The sequence below is a fragment of the Pungitius pungitius genome, chromosome 11 (assembly GCF_949316345.1).
Source record: "Pungitius pungitius chromosome 11, fPunPun2.1, whole genome shotgun sequence".
NCBI classification, from domain to species: Eukaryota; Metazoa; Chordata; class Actinopteri; order Perciformes; family Gasterosteidae; genus Pungitius; species Pungitius pungitius.
This window is the reverse complement of record NC_084910.1, coordinates 19647790-19669139: the sequence shown is the minus strand read 5'-3', so window position 1 is coordinate 19669139 and position 21350 is coordinate 19647790. Positions and strand designations below refer to the sequence as shown.

Genomic DNA, 21350 nt, shown 5'->3' with positions numbered 1-21350 from the left:
GCTAGACCTCTGTGTCAATGGTAGCGGTATATAATAATAAGTTATTGATAATAATAACTGCTGTTCACTTGATCATTTTCACTCACTTCTCTTCTTCTTTTAAAGTCTGAAGGAGGCCAGAAGCTGAACTAAATGGATTTAAATGGGTTCTAAGTGGATTCTGACACGCGGCCTCGTCAAGGTCGCGGCGGCCGGCTCAAAGCTCCTCTTATTTAAGGTTAATCCTGCAAATTGTGTCGGGTTTAAATTGCATTTAACCCACATAGAGGCCGGAGGTTGCGTCTTGATCCCGGACCACTGCCGCACCCCCCCCCACACACACACACACACACACACACACGCACACACACGCGGTCCATTTGGCGAGCCGTGTGGGGATGTTAAAAGAAAAGGACTTAATGTGGACAGAAGTGCGTCAGCGGCAGATGAAGAGAGACGGGGTGAGACATCCGGAGTCCAACAGATTCCATAATCCCCCCATCACACACACGCATGCATCCATTCACTGGCTTTTCATGTGCTCATCTGTTTTCTACCTCCAAGCCGAAACGAGGTCAGCACAGATTTCCATTTTGGCTCCAAAGCGGGTTATTTCCAGCAAATTTCTTTGGCGGACCGGATATATTTAGTGCCGTGAACGGGATATTTTTAGCCAGAATCCACAAGCCCGGGATTCACCACGCGGGTTTTGTGCTGCTCGCAGACACCTGTGACATCACAGCAGAATCCGCCCATCGGGTTGCGAGTTCAGCACCGAGCTCAAAGGCCCTTTGGCCCAACACTCATCCGCTGACCTTCTCCCAATTAGCAGCCCCCCCCTCTGAAGTCCGCCTCCCCACAATGCATCATGGGACGCTGCGTTCCTGCCACAGATGAGCGGACGGTCGGATGGAGTCCAGATGAAGAGGAATTTATTCTGGGAGGATTTAACTTCGAGCCTTCGAGCACAAACGCGTGGAGTTCGACTTCCTGTTTGAAGCAGAATCAGCAACAAAAAAAATAACTGGGAGTCCAAAACGGGACGAGCCGCCGCGATCAAACCACTTATTGAATCCCAATTCAGATCAATCAACGCCCCGATGAGGCGTTCGAGCTCTACTGGGTCGAGTCTTTATCTTCACACATTCATGGTTTCACATCGCGCCGTCAAAACCCGTTGATCAAAGATTGGGGGGAAAAAAAAGAGGAAAACAGAAGCAGATTTTTGGATCTATATGAGATCTACGAGTCGTCTTAAGAGCTCTTCCTATGAAATAGAGATGCTTCTGAAGATTGAATCATCTGTGTTTGTTAAATATTGAATGGTGGATTTAACATGGCAGAAGACACACACACACACACACAGACACACACACACACACGCACTTATTGTCCTCGAGAGAAACGGATTCTTCTGTGAAATGGAGTCGGAGGAGGACGCTGCAGCACCAAATCCCCAGAAGGAGCATCTCCTGTGATCATTAGGAGCACGAATCTAACGACGCGCCTGACGTGAGAGCTTTTAAAGACTTTACCCTTCAAAGCGCTCGCCAGTAACTATGCCTCAAAGAAGAAGAGAAAAGTCACATTTCCAGTGGAAATCTACCAGATTCATTTTTATTTTCTCCACCGTTGAAACTGCGCCGCTCAGATCAGCTGTCAATCAAACCGGCGTGGGCGGATTTTGTATTTTGGGGGTTTTCTTTTGATGAAGTTTAGGTGTCAGTAATTGGTGCAGCTCGTTTCTTCTTTGCATTTTTTAACCACAGAGAAGATGCTCCCCTCAGGTCTCCTTCTTCTGTTTCTATTTCAAACAAAGCAGAGATGTAAAAACGAAATAAAACCAACGCTGAAGTGTTGTTATGACAACGATACTGGAGATAAGAGGCGGAAATACCGTTGAAAGGATCATGGTCTTTTTGTAATTAGTACATTTATTCTATTATGTTTCTATGCTTAAAAAGGCCCTTTTTTAACCTCAAATTATGCAGATTGTCAATATCTGTTTTATCAAATAAAAGATGACGCGTTCCATTTCTGAATAGTAAAATATAATAAACTATTTTGTGGTGTGTTTTCATGAAATACCTTTTCATAAGGTCTAAATGGACAGAACCTCCCTAGAAGTCGCTCCTCCGATAGGAGGCCCACCAGCAGAGAGGAGGCGTCACCCCCCCCCCCCTCAGAGACTCCTCCCCCTTTTGTGCTCATTAACTCAATTGATATTTACGCTGTAGATTGGCAGCTGAAGATGGCTCAATTAAGGGATTATTCCTGTGTACATCAGGCTCCGCGCCGCCTCCTCTGGACCAGAATGCTTCACTTCGGCCCCGAGGGTCGGAGCCGGGAGGAAAGACCACTAATTGTTTTCTTATTTAATCATTTGGTAAAATGTCAGAGAGCACGATAGAATACACAAAATGTATTGACTATCGTATTCCATGAAAACAACCTGCACTGATTCAAAGATTAGGGATTGGTTCTTAAAACCAATGAAAAGGTATCAATTCATCAACTAATAAGAAAACCACAAACGCTACAAAAACATATTCTATTTACAACAAAGCAGCTGTACAACAAGAGGACGTAAATGATTGGACCCTTAATAGTATCTATATCACATGGCATGAAGCATCAGGGAGGCCTGAGTGTGGTTTCATCCATCCCTCCATCCATGCATCCATCTATCCATGCATCCATCTATCCATGCATCCATCCATCCATGCATCCATCCATCCATGCATCCATCCATTCATTCTCCCATCCATCTATCCATCCATCCTCCCATCCCTGCATCCATCCATCCTCCCATCCATCCATCCATCCCTGCATCCATCCATCCATGCATCCATCCATCCATGCATCCATCCATCCTCCCATCCATCGATGCATCCATCCATCCCACAGGGTTCAGGCTAACGTTAAGTTGTTGTTGGACACTTTCATTCATTGGTGTGAAAATCAAAAAGCTGCTGACGCTGAGCCAGAAAAACAGGAACCCAGAAGCCTGTGAGCTCGTCCAACGAGTTCTGCAATAAGACAAAACCCTGAATGCAGAGAACCCTTTGTGACCGTTTCCAGGAATAAGAAACCTCGTTTCTCTGTGTGGGCTTTATCATTACTATGTCATACAATACACCCATTTATAATATAGATATACAAGAATGCAGTAGTATATATAATATAAAAGAATGCAGTAGTATATATAATATAAAAGAATGCAGTAGTATATATAATATAAAAGAATGCAGTAGAATATAAAAGAATGCAGTAGTAAATATGATATAAAGGTCTCAGAAGAGATCGTTGGTTCTTACTAACGATTCTGACCGAGCTGGAAAACGCTGAACTTCTCCACTCCGGGTGCCGCCAAACCAAACAAACAGTAGGTGTGATCAGCAGCCCGGTTCCCCCCCCCCCCCCCCGCCGACCCCCCACCTGGTGCTTCTGTGCCTGCGAGCTCACTGACGGAGGCCATTTTGAAACAGCAGTAAGGGGTGTGGGGGGGATTGCGAGGTGAGGCCGTCTCTCCCACATCAAATGGCTGATGGTCTCCTCGTTGTGAAAGAAAAAAAAAAAACACACCTTTGGCTTCCATTAAGAGGAAGGAGCCCCCCCCCCCCCCCCCCCCATTCGATTGAATCGCAGCCATAGTAGCAGAAGGCAGAGGCCTGCTGTGCGGCTGAGTTCTTCCTGTTCTCCTCGCTCAGCGTGGGAACAAAGCGGCACAGAGAGGCCTTGAAAGCGTCGAGGCGGGAGCAGGTTCCTCAAACCCTCGCGTCTTAAACCACAATCTTTAATGGAAACAGCGACAAACGGGAGAAAGCGCACACGTTGTGGTTTGGAGGCTTTTCGCCGCCTCGTCTCCATCAATCCGGCAGAAGAGGAGGAGAGCGAGGCGTCCTCTTCCCAACGCCACTCCGCCACGGTGAAAATGTCAGCGCCTCCGGGGGGGGGCCCTGTTGTCTGGACTAAAAATCCTTCAAAACTCAAGAACGACCTTTCAACCTCTTTTCCTGATCAAGACGACGAGTCAGAAGGCGTTTGTTGGGAGCTGAGCGTCATAAACCAGATTCTTTCGGGAGCTGATCTCACTAGATGCAAAGTGCGTGATTGATTCATGGAACCGATCGATCAGAGAGTCGACTGAGTGACAATAAATGACTGAAACATTTTAAGGTTACACCTTAATTCGGTTGTATAGATGCAAGAAAAGAAATAGAAAGTCTGTGCATACAAGTTAATGAATGTGTTATTATTGACTGTATTGATTGATTTCCTCTGCCTTAAGATTGCAATATTACTTTTAGATAAAAGTTCAGGGTTTAACGGATTTTAATGAATGTTCTTCTCTCAGCATGAAATACATCAGGCTCCAGAGGTGAAGCACTTCCTAAATGAAATCAAATGAGAAGATTCCAATCTCTATCTGCATCTTATACGTTCGTCAGGTTATCAGGTTTTGAACAGTCAGGTGGAGCAGGTTGCTAGGCAACGGGAGCGGCGGAGGAAAAGGTGATGACACAAGCAGGTCGTTGGAGGACCTGGCCCAGTAAGACCAGAAGGCCTCGTGAGGCTTTCTGCCGACTGATAAACATGAAGTGTCAAACATGGTGGAGACCCGTCAATCAGCGTGTAGCTCCGCCCTTAAACATCACCTGCTTAATGGATGTGACTCTAAATGAACCATCATTCACTGAATGAACATCATGCTGCATTGAAGAAGACTTGAAACTAGAGACTGAGACCATAAACTCATGTTTACAATGTTTACTGAGGGAATAAATCAAGAGAAGTAGAGTCATTTCCTCATAGACGTCTATGGGAGCAGAGGAGTCGCCCCCTGCTGGTCACTACACAGAAGTAGAGTCATTTCCTCATAGACGTCTATGGGAGTAGAGGAGTCGCCCCCTGCTGGTCACTACACAGAAGTAGAGTCATTTCCTCATAGACGTCTATGGGAGCAGAGGAGTCGCCCCCTGCTGGTCACTACACAGAAGTAGAGTCATTTCCTCATAGACGTCTATGGGAGCAGAGGAGTCGCCCCCTGCTGGTCACTACACAGAAGTAGAGTCATTTCCTCATAGACGTCTATGGGAGCAGAGGAGTCGCCCCCTGCTGGTCACTACACAGAAGTAGAGTCATTTCCTCATAGACGTCTATGGGAGTAGAGGAGCCGCCCCCTGCTGGTCACTACACAGAAGTAGAGTCATTTCCTCATAGACGTCTATGGGAGCAGAGGAGTCGCCCCCTGCTGGTCACTACACAGAAGTAGAGTCATTTCCTCATAGACGTCTATGGGAGTAGAGGAGCCGCCCCCTGCTGGTCACTACACAGAAGTAGAGTCATTTCCTCATAGACGTCTATGGGAGTAGAGGAGCCGCCCCCTGCTGGTCACTACACAGAATGCAGCTTTAAGACTCTTCAGAAGCGCAGGCTCCAAAGAGAGAACCCCCCCCCCCCCCCCCCCCCACACACACACACACACACACACACACTCTCATCCCAGTCTCCTGTTTCCAGAGCAAAATGGTTTCTGGTTGGAGGAAATTAGAAGTTTGATGGTACTCTCTGCGGGAGAAAAGCAATCACGCACCAACGAGGGCACAATAGTCGCACTGGGCTCACGACAGAGACTTCAAATGCTTCGTCAGACACAGCAGCTTAAAGGATACGAGGGAGAACGCGTACAATGTGCTCATTTTATATTAAAAACAGGGGGGCAAAACACTGCAATGTAAAGCTGTCATTTCTAACTCAAATTGATGGCGCGATAAAAGTTGCCAATAAACTAAAACGTAAAAATCACATAACAAACACACACACACACACACACACGCACGCACGCACGCGCACACCGGGGCTGACACTTGCTGTAAATCGTTTCTGACAGCTTTCTGAAGTGTTGTTAGTGGGGCGCGCGCGCACACACACACGCGCACACACACACACACACACACGCACGCACGCCCCGGAGGAGGGAAAGGTGCTACACTGCTTTGATGCTGAGGACTTCGCTACAATGCAACAACCCGGAGCTGCGCGTGCCCTTGACCCGCGGACACGCACAGGTTTCTTTTCTTTTTCTCTGTTACTACAACGATACAAACACGCACGGCACAAACACGCACGTATCTCTAGCACGGCAGCCGGACGCCACAGCTGTCAGAGCCCCCCCCCCCCCATTTAAAACACACCAGAGGAAACAGAAACGTAGCAGAAGCGCGAGCAGCGACTTACCCGCGCAGCGCGTCCACATCTGTTCACCGACACTCGAACGCGCACTTTAGTTGCGTTCACGCACGAGAGGAGCACGCGGGGACTCTGCCAGTGTAAAAGAAAAGATAAAATAAAGTAGAAATGTGTGTCTTCCTACTTGATGTGGCAGGTAACTCTTGAGTTGAGGCGAATGGAGCCCTGATCCTCCCTGAGAGGGGCTGGCTGTCCCCTGACTGACGGGCCGGCGCGGCCAATGGGAGCGAGCCATGCGCGAGGCCTCCACCAATCAGGTCACCAGCACTGAGCGAATGGTGGGAAGGGGCGGGGCAAAGGAAGGTGAGCTCTGAAGTAGGAAGGGCTGCTGGCGACATCATGTGTTAAGAGTTTGTATCCCTCCGCCCTCCCTGGCGTAGCCGTGAGAGCAGCGGCTCCACTTCCGGTGCGTTTGTAATGTCTTTTTAAATAGAAGCTAAATTGTTTTTGGCTACAGAAACAACCTTTTGCACGGTTATATAAACATATATCACTCATGTACTCAATTGACAACATTTTATTAATATAATTGTATTATTATATATTTATGTATATTCATAAATTTATGTATATTCATAAATGTATGTATATACATAAATATATATATATTTTTTTTTTTATTTTTGCTAGTATCCATGTTATTTCCAGATGCTTTTTGTTCTAAATGCATATTTAAACTGATCTGCTCTACTTCACCGGATGCTCAACCAGGGTGACCCGCGCTCTACTTTTCTGTGCCCGCGGCGGAGGAACACCGTGTTTACACTGAGGTGGAGGACATGGATGGGCGGTGACGGGGGTGGTCAGCGGGCCGCCTGTGACGACCACGCGCGCACGGAAATTGGCTTTCGCGCGACCGCACGCGCTCAATTATTTTTGGCAGAAGACCTCACGCGCAGACTTTCGTTTTCTAGCTCCCGTCGTATCTGCGCGAGGCCACGTCATGTGACGTCAGCGAGTGGCTGTTACATTCAAAGTAACGCGGGCCCGTGCGTGCGATGTTTTGGGGCTTTTGTGGAGTTATTATTTAGTTATAAGTTACTTCAATCACCTCTAATACATATATATTATATAGTAATAGTTATATATACAAAATGTTTTAAACTCCACGTGTTTATTCAAATATGCAGTAAAAAAATTTAAAACATTAAAAAATGAAACAAATCCAGGACAAATGACTGAACAGTAAGATTTGTCCTGGATTTGTTGAAGACTTATTCTGGAGACAATATGTTACTTGTGGTGGTTGATTTATTGTAAAAAAATATGAGATTAGATCGTTAAGACTGATGCCAACAGGAACAGTTAACAGCGTTAACTGTTGTTGTAGTCTCATGTTTCTCACTACGGTTCATGTCCCTCCTAAGGGTCACCTGATTTGTTCTAAGATGATCATAAACTCAAACATACACTTCATTTTTTTAGGAATTCTAAAAAGGTTTTATTGGTGTTATTGTGATCAGCCTCAAGTAGAAAAGGCCTGATTTAAATCTTTCAGTATGCTTTTATATCTCAATATGTACTCAATCCTGAGATGTCATGGAGTAAAAGTACTTGCAGTCAGCTACTGGTAACAGTACCAGAACACCTGGTACTCGGGTTAGAAGACCCCCCCCCCCCCCCCTCCTGTCCACCCAAAAGCGCTGACTGTCACCATCCCTGAGGAATGTGAACCAGAGCCACCGTGTGGCGTGGACATGTGGCGGTCCCACGGGGGGGACGTGCCTCCGAGTCTGGTAACGCGACACATGGAGACAGCCGGGGGAGGAGGAGGGAGTGTGTGTGTGTGTGTGTGTGTGTGGGGGGGGGGGGGCATTAAAATGTTCTCTAAAACGAGAGAACCGCTGCTCGGGGGTCTCGCTCATTTGGGGACAAGGGGGACAAGGAGTGAGGGAGAGAAGCAGCATGGACAGAGAGAGAGAGAGAGAGGAAGTGACACACACACACACAGACAGACACACACACACACACACACACACACGCACACACACACACAGATTACACGGTGCTTGCTGTTCTACATAAGAAGCTTACGTGGTGCAGGAGAGCTGCAGCAGTCAGATGGACGTCCTGCTGGTTCAGGTCCAGCGGTCAGACGCGTGGCCCCCGGGTCAGTGAGATGTCATCGTGGGGGAGGAGTGGGGGGGGGGGCGCACGCACGATGACGCAGAGCTTCTGGTCCTGCTGTTAGTCGAGTCATTGCTCGATTGTTAGAATAATATCAGTGTCTGCTGCACCAGTAGTTTGAGTTAAAAAACGGCGTCTTTTAGACTTTTACTTACAGCCGGTCAGTAGCTGCCCTCCTGGCGCCCCCTGCTGGAGCTTTACGTCATAGTTCATTTTATTAAGATGAGGGGTGGAGGAGGGAGGCTGTGCTCTGGTCAAGTGTCCCTCCCCATGCCACATATATTTCTTTATTTCAGTGAGAGATCAAACAAGCTCAACCAGTTTGTAATAACAGGTATTTCTTTTTTTCATTCAGTCTGAAAGGGTTTGGAGATTCATTTTCTGTTTTTAAGCCGAACAGCAAGTTTTTATCTGCGGTCCAGGACACGAGGACACGAGGACACGAGGACACAAGGACACGAGGACACGAGCAGCACGGATCTGATAAGTCTGCGCATATTGCTTTTAGAAATAGGAAAGAAAGTCTCAATGGCTATGAAAATAGACAAAAACAACCATAAAGAGACACAAGGCGTCCATAGGGAGACATGAAATGATTAATAAGATACTTGAAATAACTGCAAAACAACACACGACTACAAAAGACACACAAATCAAATGCACCTGCAACTTAATAGAAAACAATAAATGACTGCAGAGAGAGTAACTCACAATGACTGAGAAACAATCACAAGGAGACACAAAATGTAATGAAATGATCACAAAGCGATGCGGAGAGAAACAACGACTAAAAACAAAGAGACTTGTGTTTACACAAAGCTGGAACACAATAACAGACTAAATCAACCTCAGCCTCCCCATCTTGACTTTGTGCAACCAATACTATATTTGGAATAAAGAGGTTTGTTGTAGAAAAATATATTATTAAATATACTATTATTAATATATATTTTTTATAAAAAATGCGGAAAGAAGTGAAATAATAACGTTAAGTGTATTTTGTAGCCACGTCAGCAGATAATCGACCCAACGGTTCATAGTTAGTTATAAATCTCCCCATGGATTGTAGCTTTTAGCTAAAATGCATCAGTCGTCACGACAGCACAATAGCAAAATAACAAACAGGATGAAATACAAAAATAAAAGTGTAAATATAAAATAAAATATAAAAGTGTTGAAAAGGACACACAATACAAAGCTCAGTAGCACATTAAAAGTAAGTGTAAAATCCATAATAATTTAACTGATTTAAAAACGGTTTTAAGTGCTGATGGGGCTGCAGGAAAGGAAACAAATGATTTACCACTGGGGGGGGGGGGGCAAACCCTTCAAGATTTATAAAACGTAGTCTATAAATTAGCTCAAAAAGTCTATAGTTAGCCATTAGCTGTGTAGCACCATTAGCTTTGTAGCACTGTTAGCTCTGTAGCACCATTAGCTCTGTAGCACTGTTATCTCTGTTAGGACAATTAGCAGACATTCCAGGTCACTGTAGTTGTCGATCAAACAACAACAGGGACTATTTTCAGAGGCGGATTAATCCACGTGTGATGCTGCGGTGAGTTGTTGTGGCAGCTGTAACCTGCCCCCGAGGAAGAAGGGACATCACACAATACTTTAAATGCCAGCAGACACACTGATTTCTACGTGGTGAATCTGTGAGGACAGAACGTGGGAGACTTCGTAGCAGCAACGTGTTTATTCATCAGAAGCATTCAACAAACGTTCTAGACATCAGGGCTTCGCTTTAACAAACTCCCAAGACCAGACAGTAGGCCTTCCATCGCATGTGTCCCTCACAGGGCTCCCAAGTGTCACGCGTTGAGCGTGACAGTCACTCATTTCGCTCTTTAGTCACGGAACTCCCGCCACACGTCCAAATTCTCACACAAAAAGCATGTGCGACAAGCACGGCTATTTTGAGCCCTATTAGCGCAGCTAACAACAGGGCTAGCTGTGTTAGCAATCTGTCACTCAAAGAAAGAATCAAGGACTTTTCATGTCTTGTTTTTCTCCCGCCTGTCTTTTGATTCTTGTTAGAAATTCCCTCGAGCTTTTGTCACAGAAGAACAACGATGCTTCTTTTAAACTTCTTCCAAAGCTAAAGTTTAACATCAATGGAGATGGAGGAGATGAAGGCTCTTCTTCTGTGGTTCCATGTTCACACTCCTCAACACTCTCCTGTGGCTTTGATCGTCTTTCCGTCTTTTTCTTTTCCTAGTTTCCTCTCTCTATCTGGCGTATTTCCCCCTCTTGACTTGTCTTCTTTATCACTTACAAGCAAGCATTTTGGGGCTTTGCTATTTTCCAGAATATTTAACCAGATCCTCTTCATTTTTTGTGTGTCTGTCTGCGTTTACATCCTCTGTCTTTCTGATTTCTACTCTCTTTCCTACACAAACTGAGCCTAATTCAGTCATTTGGGCAGGTGAAATATTTCTTGATATATTCCATCTGACGATGTCGTACTGCAGCTTTAAAGTTTCAGTATTGTATATTAAATGACTTTGTTTGAGGAGACTTGTTAGCGCTGCGTTAGTTTTCACTCTGTGTGTCTTGACCCGAGTTATTCATGCCCCCTCTGGAGAGTGTGTTGGTCTGAGTGCGAGAGGTGTGTGGGTGCACATCCCTCTCTCCGCGGTGACCCGCTGCTCCGCTGCACTCTGCTTCCGCAGCATCCCGCCGGCTGCCTAGCAACGCTCAGTGTCCATGGCAACGGAGCCAACAAACGCCTCCACTCCTCTTGAGCCCGCACCCTTCAATTAGGGCTAAAGTGTGGCAATCAGGAGAGGGGAGTTACAGAGAGGATTAGTGGGGGGGAGGGGGGGGGGGGAAACATTGTTTTTTTTCTGCAAATCAAAACCCGGGGCGATGCTTGAGTTCTCAGGAACGAAATCCACTCATTTGTATCAGAGGCCACGTGTCGACCAGCCGAGGAGCTGATTGAGTTCCAGGAAGCTGCGTTGTGGAAAGACAAAGAGATCTCTGGGTCACGTGATGGAGAAGTGATGGGACGGCTCTCCTGGAGGTGTTTGGTACAGGTAGCGGGGGTCACGTGATGGAGAAGTGATGGGACGGCTCACCTGGAGGTGTTTGGTACAGGTAGCGGGGGTCACGTGATGGAGAAGTGGTGGGACGGCTCACCTGGAGGTAGCGGGGGTCACGTGGGCTGCTGTAGATGTCTCTGGCTCACTTCAGAGCTCATAATCATGGAGTCGTGTCTGAAGATTATACGGTTTGATGGGGAAAGGGTGGTGGTGAAGAAACACGCTCACATCATTACATTTAAAATATGTTACAACAACTAGAATGATACGATGTATCAATCCGTAAAAACATCTTTGGGTGAAGCCTTGACTTAACTTCATTTGGACTTTTAAGATTTTTAAATTATATATATTATTATTGTTATATATGTATATATATCATTGATCCCTAGATATATTTCAGATATTAAAAAAGGCTCCTAGCCTGGAGTTTACATGAAACATATCATCATATAATATAAATGTGTTGCAGTAAATACAAACAGCCACTAGAGAGAGACTCTGAACTAGAAATGGGCCGAAGTGGCTCAAACTGTGTCTGCCCTGCAGGGGGCGATCTGTGACCATCAGTGAGGCACCGCGCCTCCATGAGAACTCATTGCTGTCATCATGAGGCTTCCTGGATCATCCTGACACTTCCTGATTCACCCTGATGCTTCCTGATTCATCTTGATGCTTCCTGATTCATCCTGATGCTTCCTTTTTCATCCTGACACTTCCTGATTCATCCTGATACTTCCTGAACCTTCCTGATGCTTCCTGATTCATCCTGATGCTTCCCTTTTCATCCTGACACTTCCTGATTCACCCTGCTGCTTCCTGAACCTTCCTGATGCTTCCTGGTTCATCCTGATGCTTCCTGTTTCATCCTGATACTTCCTGGTTCATCCTGATGCTTCCTGATTTATCCTGATACTTCCTGATTCATCCTGATACTTCCTGGTTCATCCTGATGCTTCCTGATTCACCCTGCTGCTTCCTGAACCTTCCTGATGCTTCCTGGTTCATCCTGATGCTTCCTGTTTCATCCTGATACTTCCTGGTTCATCCTGATGCTTCCTGATTTATCCTGATACTTCCTGATTCATCCTGATACTTCCTGGTTCATCCTGATGCTTCCTGGTTCATCCTGATGCTTCCTGGTTCATCCTGATACTTCCTGGTTCATCATCCCCTGCATAGTTTAACTGTCCTCATCCTCTCTACTCTTCTTCCCTACTTTTCCCCTTCTCCTCCTCCTCTGTGCGTGTGAACAGGAGATTATTTCTTTCCTCCTCTTCCTTTTCTTGCTCTCTCCTCCTCCACACCCACGTCTCCCTCCTGCTCCTCTTCCTTCTCCTCCTGCTCTCCCCATGCTCCTCCTCCTGCTGTCCCGTGTGAACAGAGCCTCCTTTCCTTCTTTTTTCCCCTCCTCTTCCTCCTCCCTCACCTCCTGCTCCCCCTCCTGCTCCTCCTCCTCCTGCTGTCCCGTGTGAACAGAGCCTCCTTTCTTTCCTCTCTCCTCCTCTTTGGATGACCGCCTGTTTCTGGGATCCTACCATCTCACTTTTAATTTATGCACATATTAATTGCCCTCTATTGTCATTTCCACCGTGGGACACGACATGCAAATGCGCCACGCATGTGTGCACGTGTGTGCGTGTCTGCGCGCGTGCGCGTACGTGTTCGCGCCTGTCATTTTATCCCGTTCGGTTAACGTTGGTATAGTTTTAACTTAAAAGATGACTGAAATGAATCCAACTTTTTGTGTAAGGATTCTTATATTTTTATGATTTAAATGCGATATTTAATTTTAACGCTTTTATTTCAGCTCCGAAATAAATTGAAATTGAAATGAACAAAAAAAAATCTTTGAAATTGAAGTGAATCCTTTATTGTGAAATATGTGATATTTCTTAATTAAGACTTTAACTAATGAGCACATCACGTGCTCCACGTGGAGGTGAGACATTTAATTTTTTCTTTTTATTTAAAGTCTTGGAACTCTCTAAAATAAGTTTTTTTATTGGACTTATTTCCGATTAAAGACTATACTGACGTTTCATCTACGGACAGTTTTTGTTGAAAAAAATAATAAGATATATTCATCTTTAAATTGAGTATTTTTACACTAAAACATGAGGTGGGTGTGTTTGACAGATTCATAGCTTCTAGACATTAAAGCCAAATAAAAAGATAAAACTATGCTAATATGGGTTTTACATTAATCTCAAATAATAATACATAATAATACATTTCACAGTAATCTCCTTCATCACAGCCGCTCAATTCACTTCGTCATTGATCAGAGGATGAATAATGACCTGCGGAAACCTACCAGCCAATCAGAACGCGGCTCAATTCGTTTCACATTTGACAGAATCAGAGACGTGAAATGTGAGAGCTGGAAACAAGGCCTAAATAAATACAAGAATAAGAATGTATATTATGAATATTATACCCGTCATACCTCCACGTCGTGGAGCAGATCAATTCACTGAAAAATCCCAAAAGACGGAGGAGGAAGAGGGGGTGCTGGATGAGGAGAGGAAGAGGAGGAAGAGGAGGAGGAGGACGACGAAGAAGAGGAGGAGGACATCTCTGTAATTAGCCATAAAAGGATTTGTTTTAATTCCGGATGTAATTTATGTGAATAAATATCAGTTCATCTTTATTATCAAACACACAGACATATTTAATGTAGTCAAGTCAAACTGCTGCTGTGCATTTGATCAATAATTAAACCGCGAAACCCGATTGACTGATCCTTAACTCGTTATTAACCTGTTATTAACAACCATGTTACAACCTCTTCATGAGTCCCGACCCCTGCGGTGTCTTCACACTGCCTCGCGGGACGGAACCCTTTAAAACGGGTTGGTCCTGTTGCGTTTCTCCTGCAGGAAGCTCCTCCATCCCATAACTCCACATCTTCATTCCTCTCTGGTTCACCTCGTGAAGACAAGCAGTACTTTACACGTATTATGTTGGTACTTGTGAGTGAATGGGAGACGTCACACATTCTCTGTGTAAAAACATTTGATTGTAAGAGTATTAACACCTTTATACATTTAGTGTTGAGATGTATGGAAATGTTTGCGGCTGATTTGATACGTGAATATAAAATAAATAAAATAGATATCGTCACGTTTTTGAGATTAATCAACTGAGCAACTATTGGTTCCCTTTTCAGCTGTTGTTTGAAAACAGAATATTTTTATCAAGCAGAATCGAGTTGGAACAGGTGGGTTTATTTTTATTTTCATTAAATGATTTATAAACATTACTGAGATTCCATCTGAAAGAATAAATATGATTAAACTAAATGGTAAATATTTATTTAAAATCAAACAAGTATTTATTTTTAATATTTGGAACATTTTACATTTCCGGTCCTGTAGATTAAATATGGCGACAAACTGCTTATTGCGCATCTCAGATTTTGCATTAATGTGAAAGTACGATTCAGAGGATCTGAGCTATGATTCAGAGTGTGCGTTATCGATATGAAACAATATCTGATGCAAATGATCGGATTAAATATTTAGGTAACCTTTGGAAAATAAAAGCCTCGTGAGGCCTCGAGCATCCGTGTGAAAATCCTCCCTCCCTCAAAAGTGCAAAAAAATAAAAATATCCTCTCGTTCTCCTGCACCGCCGACATGAAAGTCGGACTCATTAGCATTTATGCAAATGAGGGTCTAATTGCAGACGTAATGACTGCGTCGTGGGAGATTTCTGCTCCGCCATGTTTTTTTTGTTTCTGCTTTGCAGGATGCAGTTTCTTTTCTCTTTTTTTTCCCCAATTGAAGCTTTCTGTTATTTTAGAAAGCTTTGTTTCGGTGTCTCATCTGGGGCGCGTGCACGGGCCGCGCGCACGGGCCGCGCTCACCAGAGTTTTTTTTGTTTGTTTGTTTGATGTCGCCGCGCGGTGCGCGTGCAGCGGCTCGCGGAGATGCAGAAGATGCTGGAGGAGGAAACTGGAGGTAAGCGTGTAGATGTTGGGGGGGGGGGGGGGGGGGGGGCAGTATTCTCCAGGGAGGAATGAACGTTTTGACCTCTGACAGAATGATTTGTGTATTTTCAAAGCAAAAAAGATTTGGTCATTTTACATTTTTTTTACACACAAAGGAGATTTCTTTTCATCACCACCACAGCTCCATGTTTAACGAGGTATCATCAACCACTGGTGTGTGTATGTGTGCCTGTGTGTGCATATGTGTGTGTTTAGAAGGGGGGGGGGTCTGGTTTGGCCCCCACAGAGCTCCAACAATATGGACAGGTTTTAAGGGACAAAAGATCCGGAGCTTTTGGGCTGCAGAGCACGTCTCTGGCACTGGGAACACTGGTGTGCTGGGGATGCATGCTTCCTGGTTATACTGGTGTACTGGCGTACTGGGAGACGCTGATGCCCATGTGACCACAGGTCACCTGCTGTTCAAACAGGTTGCACGGCTTAAGAGCGTCTAGATTCGTTTATTTCATTTTGAACACCAAAGGAAGCCGGCTGAGTGAATCTGTCCCACATTTCACAGTAAAGGTGCACACGTGAGCGACATCTCTTTGTCTGCTGTGTTCACGCTGCTTTGTCCTCTGAAAGGACGCCGCCTGCGTCATCTGCTCTAAATGTTCTTCTTGTAAATGGATCGCTGCATTGAAACGAGGAGCATTGGTCCTCTTCAGGAGAAGGTCCAACTGAGCAGGAACCAAATTGTCCAGATTGAAACACTTTGGTTGTTTGGTGTAGTATAAAATATACATAAATATACAGGTACATGACTCAGCTTAAACCCAAATCTCAACAGCAGGACATGAAGTTTGCAGGGTGAACGTCCTGCTTTTTAGTTTCAGACAGTTGAAATACGTCAAAAATGAAATTAGCACAAATAAATAGATTTCATTCCCAAAGCAGTTTGTGAGTCTGAAGGACCGGACTTCACTTCACATGTCGGAATTTGAAAGAAATAAATGACATTTTTTGTAGACCTTTATTTAAACCTACACAGAACCTGTCATCAGAACCTAATGTCCAATCAAAACAATGCAGTATCTGAAGGAGAGCAACTCACGCACCATGTGACCATTGCTCTCATCCTTCTCCCTCGGCCTCTTCCCATTCATGGAATGGTCTCCATGGTGACCGCATCCCGCTGCTCAGACACACAATCGGGCATCCCAACACACAACCGATAAATAAAGCACAGAGAGCTGCTGTCCCGCCCACTTTTTGGTTGACTTGTGGCAATAACATATTTACTGTTATTCCTTCTTTTTTAAGGCCGGAAACAATTTTATAATTAAAAATGCTGTGGACATTTAAATCAGTCCAGCTTTTTCACGTGAAGGTGTACAAACCATCGTGTTTGTGGTTAATAGAAGGCGGATTCTTTAAGACGCCCCCCCATGGAGGGTGGCCAAAATAACGAGAACGCCTGCCAGTCCAATGAATCCAAACCGACCTTCACTGAGTGCTGTAATGAGTGTTTTATGATGAAAGAATAGTTTTAACGACAGGACACTTTCATTCACAATTTAAAATCACTTGACTTTTGGATCTCTTAATTAAATTAAACTTAAGTCGAGTGTGGTGTTGCAGATTGTGGCTTGTTTGGTCATTTTGAAGCTTTGTGTTAATCCATCCTGATGAGCTCTGTGTGTCTCTGTTTGTTCTTTTGGGAGACGACGAGTAAACGGATTTCATCTCGAGAGGGTGAACGTGTTTCTGTGCAGCGCGTCGTGAGGCCCGTGGGTCTCTACCTGCACAGGTAAATACCCCAGGGAACATCTCCCAGAGGACGAGCTCTGTACTGACACATATACATTTATTGAGTTAAAGAGCAGATGTCAACGTGAAACGTCACCACTTCATCACTACAGTAAGATGTAAATAAACATCAAAAGTAGTAAAACGTAGAATGTGTGAATTATCTCGTGTTAATTCTGTATTAAAGCATCCAGTCAATGAAGGTGCATCAACAATCTGAACTGAGTTTGAATCTCGGGCCTCGTGTGTGTGTGTGTGTGTGTGTGTGTGTATGTGTGTGTGTGTGTGTTTTGGGGAGGGGGGGGGGGGCACACACCAGCCCCCATAATAAACTCGGGATGTGCACCACAATGCCTCGGTGCCCGGGTTCCCATGCAGCAATGAGCAGTTGGGGGGGGGGGGGGGGGGCACTCAGCCTATTGTGCCCCGGCCTTTTACCCGTTAGCCGCCACCAACCACTCCGCCTTTCCCAAGAGCGGCTCGAGGCCCGCCTGCCTTCCCGCCCGGACTCGGTAACCCGGCATCGAGGGGGGGGGGGGGGGGGGGGGGGGCGCAGGGGAAACAGTAGCCTTATTTAGGAGCTTGATCTCCAGGAAAGCGTCCAAAATTTGGAGAGAAAGAAAATATAAAGGGGGGAGCCCGGGACATTAGTGGGTTGGGGGGGATCCCTCCCCCCCCCCCGGACAACAAACCGGGGCTGACAAAGTTGTCTCTTTGGCAGTCGCGCCTCCTATTGAACCGGTAATTTATTCAAAAGAGATTTTCATCCCCGCGATCTGATTATTATGATAATCAGGTGACCCGGGCCCCCTCTTTTTTTCTTGGCTCTTGTCTGCGGGGCTCTCGGTTCGGTAGTGACAGTAAAAGCTGATTTTCACGCCCCCCCCCCCCCCCCCCCCCCCCGGTCACATTCCTCTGTATCAAAAGACGGCGGACAATGAGGAGAGTGGATGTGTGCACTTGATCCAGGACGCAGGACGCAGGCTTTGTGTCAAACGAATACTGGGAGCCAGACAAGATTACATGAAACTTTTTATTCCTTCTTATAATCCCACATGGGCCCAAAACGGGGCTCAAACCCGACCCACTTGATACGTGTGATACACCCGGATGCTTGTGTGGAGGCGCCGGGAATGAATTAAGAATCCGGACATCAAATGCGATGCGAGTCCATATTGTGACAGTTATGTTATAAATGAAAAAGCAAAAACCTAAAAAAAAAAAAATCACCATTCAGCTCATTGATCTCCGTGAGAGCAGCGTTGATCACGTGTGCCTGTCACCTCTCAGAGGCAGAGCGCTGCATCGTGTCATCACGGGGAGGGGCTTGTGCCAGTATATGTCTTTAGAGCAGAGTCTTCTAAGTTCATATTCCATCTGACGGCGACGGGATGGCGAGTGCGAGGGGTGGGGGGGGCGGCGGCTCGGTAAGGAGGGGGGGGGGAGACATGAGGGGGGCGAGGTCCACCTCCGCGGGAAATAGTGGGGACGTTAATAAAAGCAGGAGGGGGCGGGGGCGGGGGGGGGGTAAACCCGTCCGAGGGCAGCTGAGTGGATGGAGCCAGAGAGACGTCACGGCGCACCGCCGCAGCATGAAGACGCAGCGGCGCAGCCTCCGGCGGCTTCAGTCGGTCTCCATCTCCCGAGCGGCTCGCTTCTGGCGGACGGCGGCGTGAGTATAAGAGCTCGGTGTTTCCTCTTCAGAGGGGGGTGGCAATGTGGGGGGGGGGGGGATACGCTAAAAGAAGCTGGCCACGCTGCGGAGCGGGGTGCGTGTAGCCGACGGCGTGGATGTGGCACCGCGCGGTGCATGTGGTCTTATTGAGGCGTCTCTTTCTGTTAATTCCCGTCCTGGTGTCTACGAGATGGAAACGCAAGACAAACGCACGTTGTGTTTTATTCACGGTTCTATTCCCAAACGGCACGTAACGGCTTCAGAGTCAGATGGTTCATAGTTCAGTCACGCTGGCGGGATTGGAGCCCGGGCCCCGGCGACAGGGGGCACGTGAGCCGAACCCGCCTGGTTAGATCTCCTGGTGTGGCACGCAGCCCCGATGACGCATTGTTGCACGGCCGATGGTGTGCGTCAGTCACGGGGATCGGTGCTCACACCTGCGGGGCACCCTGCGGGGTCACTGCTCCCGCTCGGCTCCGCGCCAAAATAAACAGCGTATGCGACACGATAAAAGGTCCGGGGGACAGGAGAGACCAACCCCCCTCCCCCCCTCCCCCCCAGGACTCTGAGGATTACCAGCAGACAGGTCGCCAAATGCACGCGTAATGGAACAATGTGGCGGCCTTCAGCCGTGCGGGTTCAGGGATCACAAGTGTCCGGGCCGCACTGTGCGCGAACCACGACAGAACAGGAACGGAATTATGCAACCTTGCATGAGGTGAATGTAAGAGCTTTACTGTGCACGCGCAGAGTCTGTAAAAGGAAACATGTCTGTAGAATAGAAATCCTCGTTTTATTAACATTCAACATGGCTATAACTAAAATGAATCATTTGACTTCATACAGACTATTGACCGGGATTGTGTCTCAGAGGGATCATTATAACCACCCGCAGCTCAGGTGTGCACCTGTTTCACGTGCACGTGAAGACAGGAAAAAAACAACTACTGTGGCAGCAGGAGATAATTTACAGAATGTAAAAAGAATAAAAAGCATGCTCTCTTTTCCCCCAGGATCCCTGCAGAGACATTCAGAGGCCCCGTAGCACGTGGAAGCAGCTCAGGTCGCACGCACGCGTCCGCTCGGTCACGTTGGACGTGTTGGGCAGTTTGAGGTAATAATGTTATTTAATTGAAGAAAGAATAATGACCAGGATTCTGGATTCACGTGCACAGTGGTTCGTGACGTGTGGGAAGAGGTTCCGCTGTTTGCAGCCTGAACATTCAGCGTGTGCGTGTTTGTGTGTGTGTGTGTGTGCGCGCGCGCTCTTCTGTCCACAGGCCTTCACGCTGCCTCCTGGTTCTGGTTATTTCTAACACACGTTCTACCTTCAAAACGCCGCTTTGACGTGGGCGCAAAATATTCTCCGTCGTGCGTGAAGCTCGTGCGTAATTACATTTCTTGCCTAGAAACACAGCATTCAAGCTAATCATTTTATAATATGGCGTGAAATTAAATATCTTGTTTTTTTTTATACCACGTGGTTTTAATCGGATGATAACCAATGTGACTCCATAATAGGACTCGTTTTTCTGCTAATCAGCTTTGCACTTTTGCTTTAATTATTTCCAATTAGTGGCGCCGGATTTGTTGACGTCACGCCCATTTTGGCCAATAGCCGCAGCCTGGTGATGGTTCGGAGCGCGAGAACCCGCGGCTCCACTCGTGTTTGTGGGTTGTGTCTGAACTCAGGTGACTCAGGGGAACAGTCCGAAACTTTTTGACAGAACAGAAGCGCTTCACAATCCCCACGTGACTTTTCTGAGGCCACGTCAGCGTGAATAATCCTCCGGGTGAAATGCATCGTGAAACAGCGTGAGGTTATAAACCCATAAGAAGAAGTGTTAAATGAAGGGAATATTAATGATGATGGGGTGAATAGCTGCAATCTGCATCCCATTATCTTTCTCTTTCCAGAAAAAACATCTGATCTAAAAAAGAAAAGAAAACGAGTCATAAAGCTCACAGCGATGTGCAGATTGTACCGTTCCCGTTTAAAATAATGCTGTGATGAATTATCATGAGTTTCAACATCAAAGTAATTGACGAGTTTTTTTTAAACATACAATAGTTCATTTACATTTTTACGATTTTCAGATAAATATATATTTTTGAAATTTTCAAGTTATTATTGTAACCTAAAATACTTTACAAATATTATTGATATTTGACATACGACATAAATCATTGATTAAGCTAATTAAGTATTTTAATATTTGTAATGTTTTATTTTATATTTTTAATATTTTGTCTGCGATTCCATCTTAAGGAGTTATTTATGAAGAAAACATTTAGATGTTTTTACATGCACAAATGTGTTTGTGTTTGCATCCTCATGTGCACGTTGGATATTTGATTGTCTGCAGTAATGCATCTACACATGTGAGCATTTGCACATTAGCTCTGTGTGTGTGTGTGTGTGTGTGTGTGTGTGTGTGAAAGGCCTCGCTTCGTCCTTGGGGACTGAAACAAAGCACCTTGACGGAGATCGGGGTTCATTTGACAGCCTCCTGAACGGCAACAAAAC

At 45.9% G+C, this 21350-nt stretch overlaps 1 protein-coding gene across 11 annotated transcripts in view; it reads right to left on the bottom strand.

The window, feature by feature from the left end:
- Positions 1 to 6464, bottom strand: part of mef2d (myocyte enhancer factor 2d) — a 40692-nt gene extending 34228 nt beyond the window's left edge. For 3 of the 11 annotated variants that reach the window (XM_037454059.2, XM_037454062.2, XM_037454063.2), the window contains exon 1: positions 6220 to 6445. The gene's annotated coding sequence lies outside the window, so the exon portion shown is untranslated. Of the gene's footprint in view, positions 1 to 6219 lie in introns of all 11 variants that reach the window. The other 8 variants (XM_037454057.2, XM_037454066.2, XM_037454067.2 and 5 more) reach the window with 6 other exon arrangements.
- Between the last annotated feature and the right edge of the window lie 14886 nt (positions 6465 to 21350).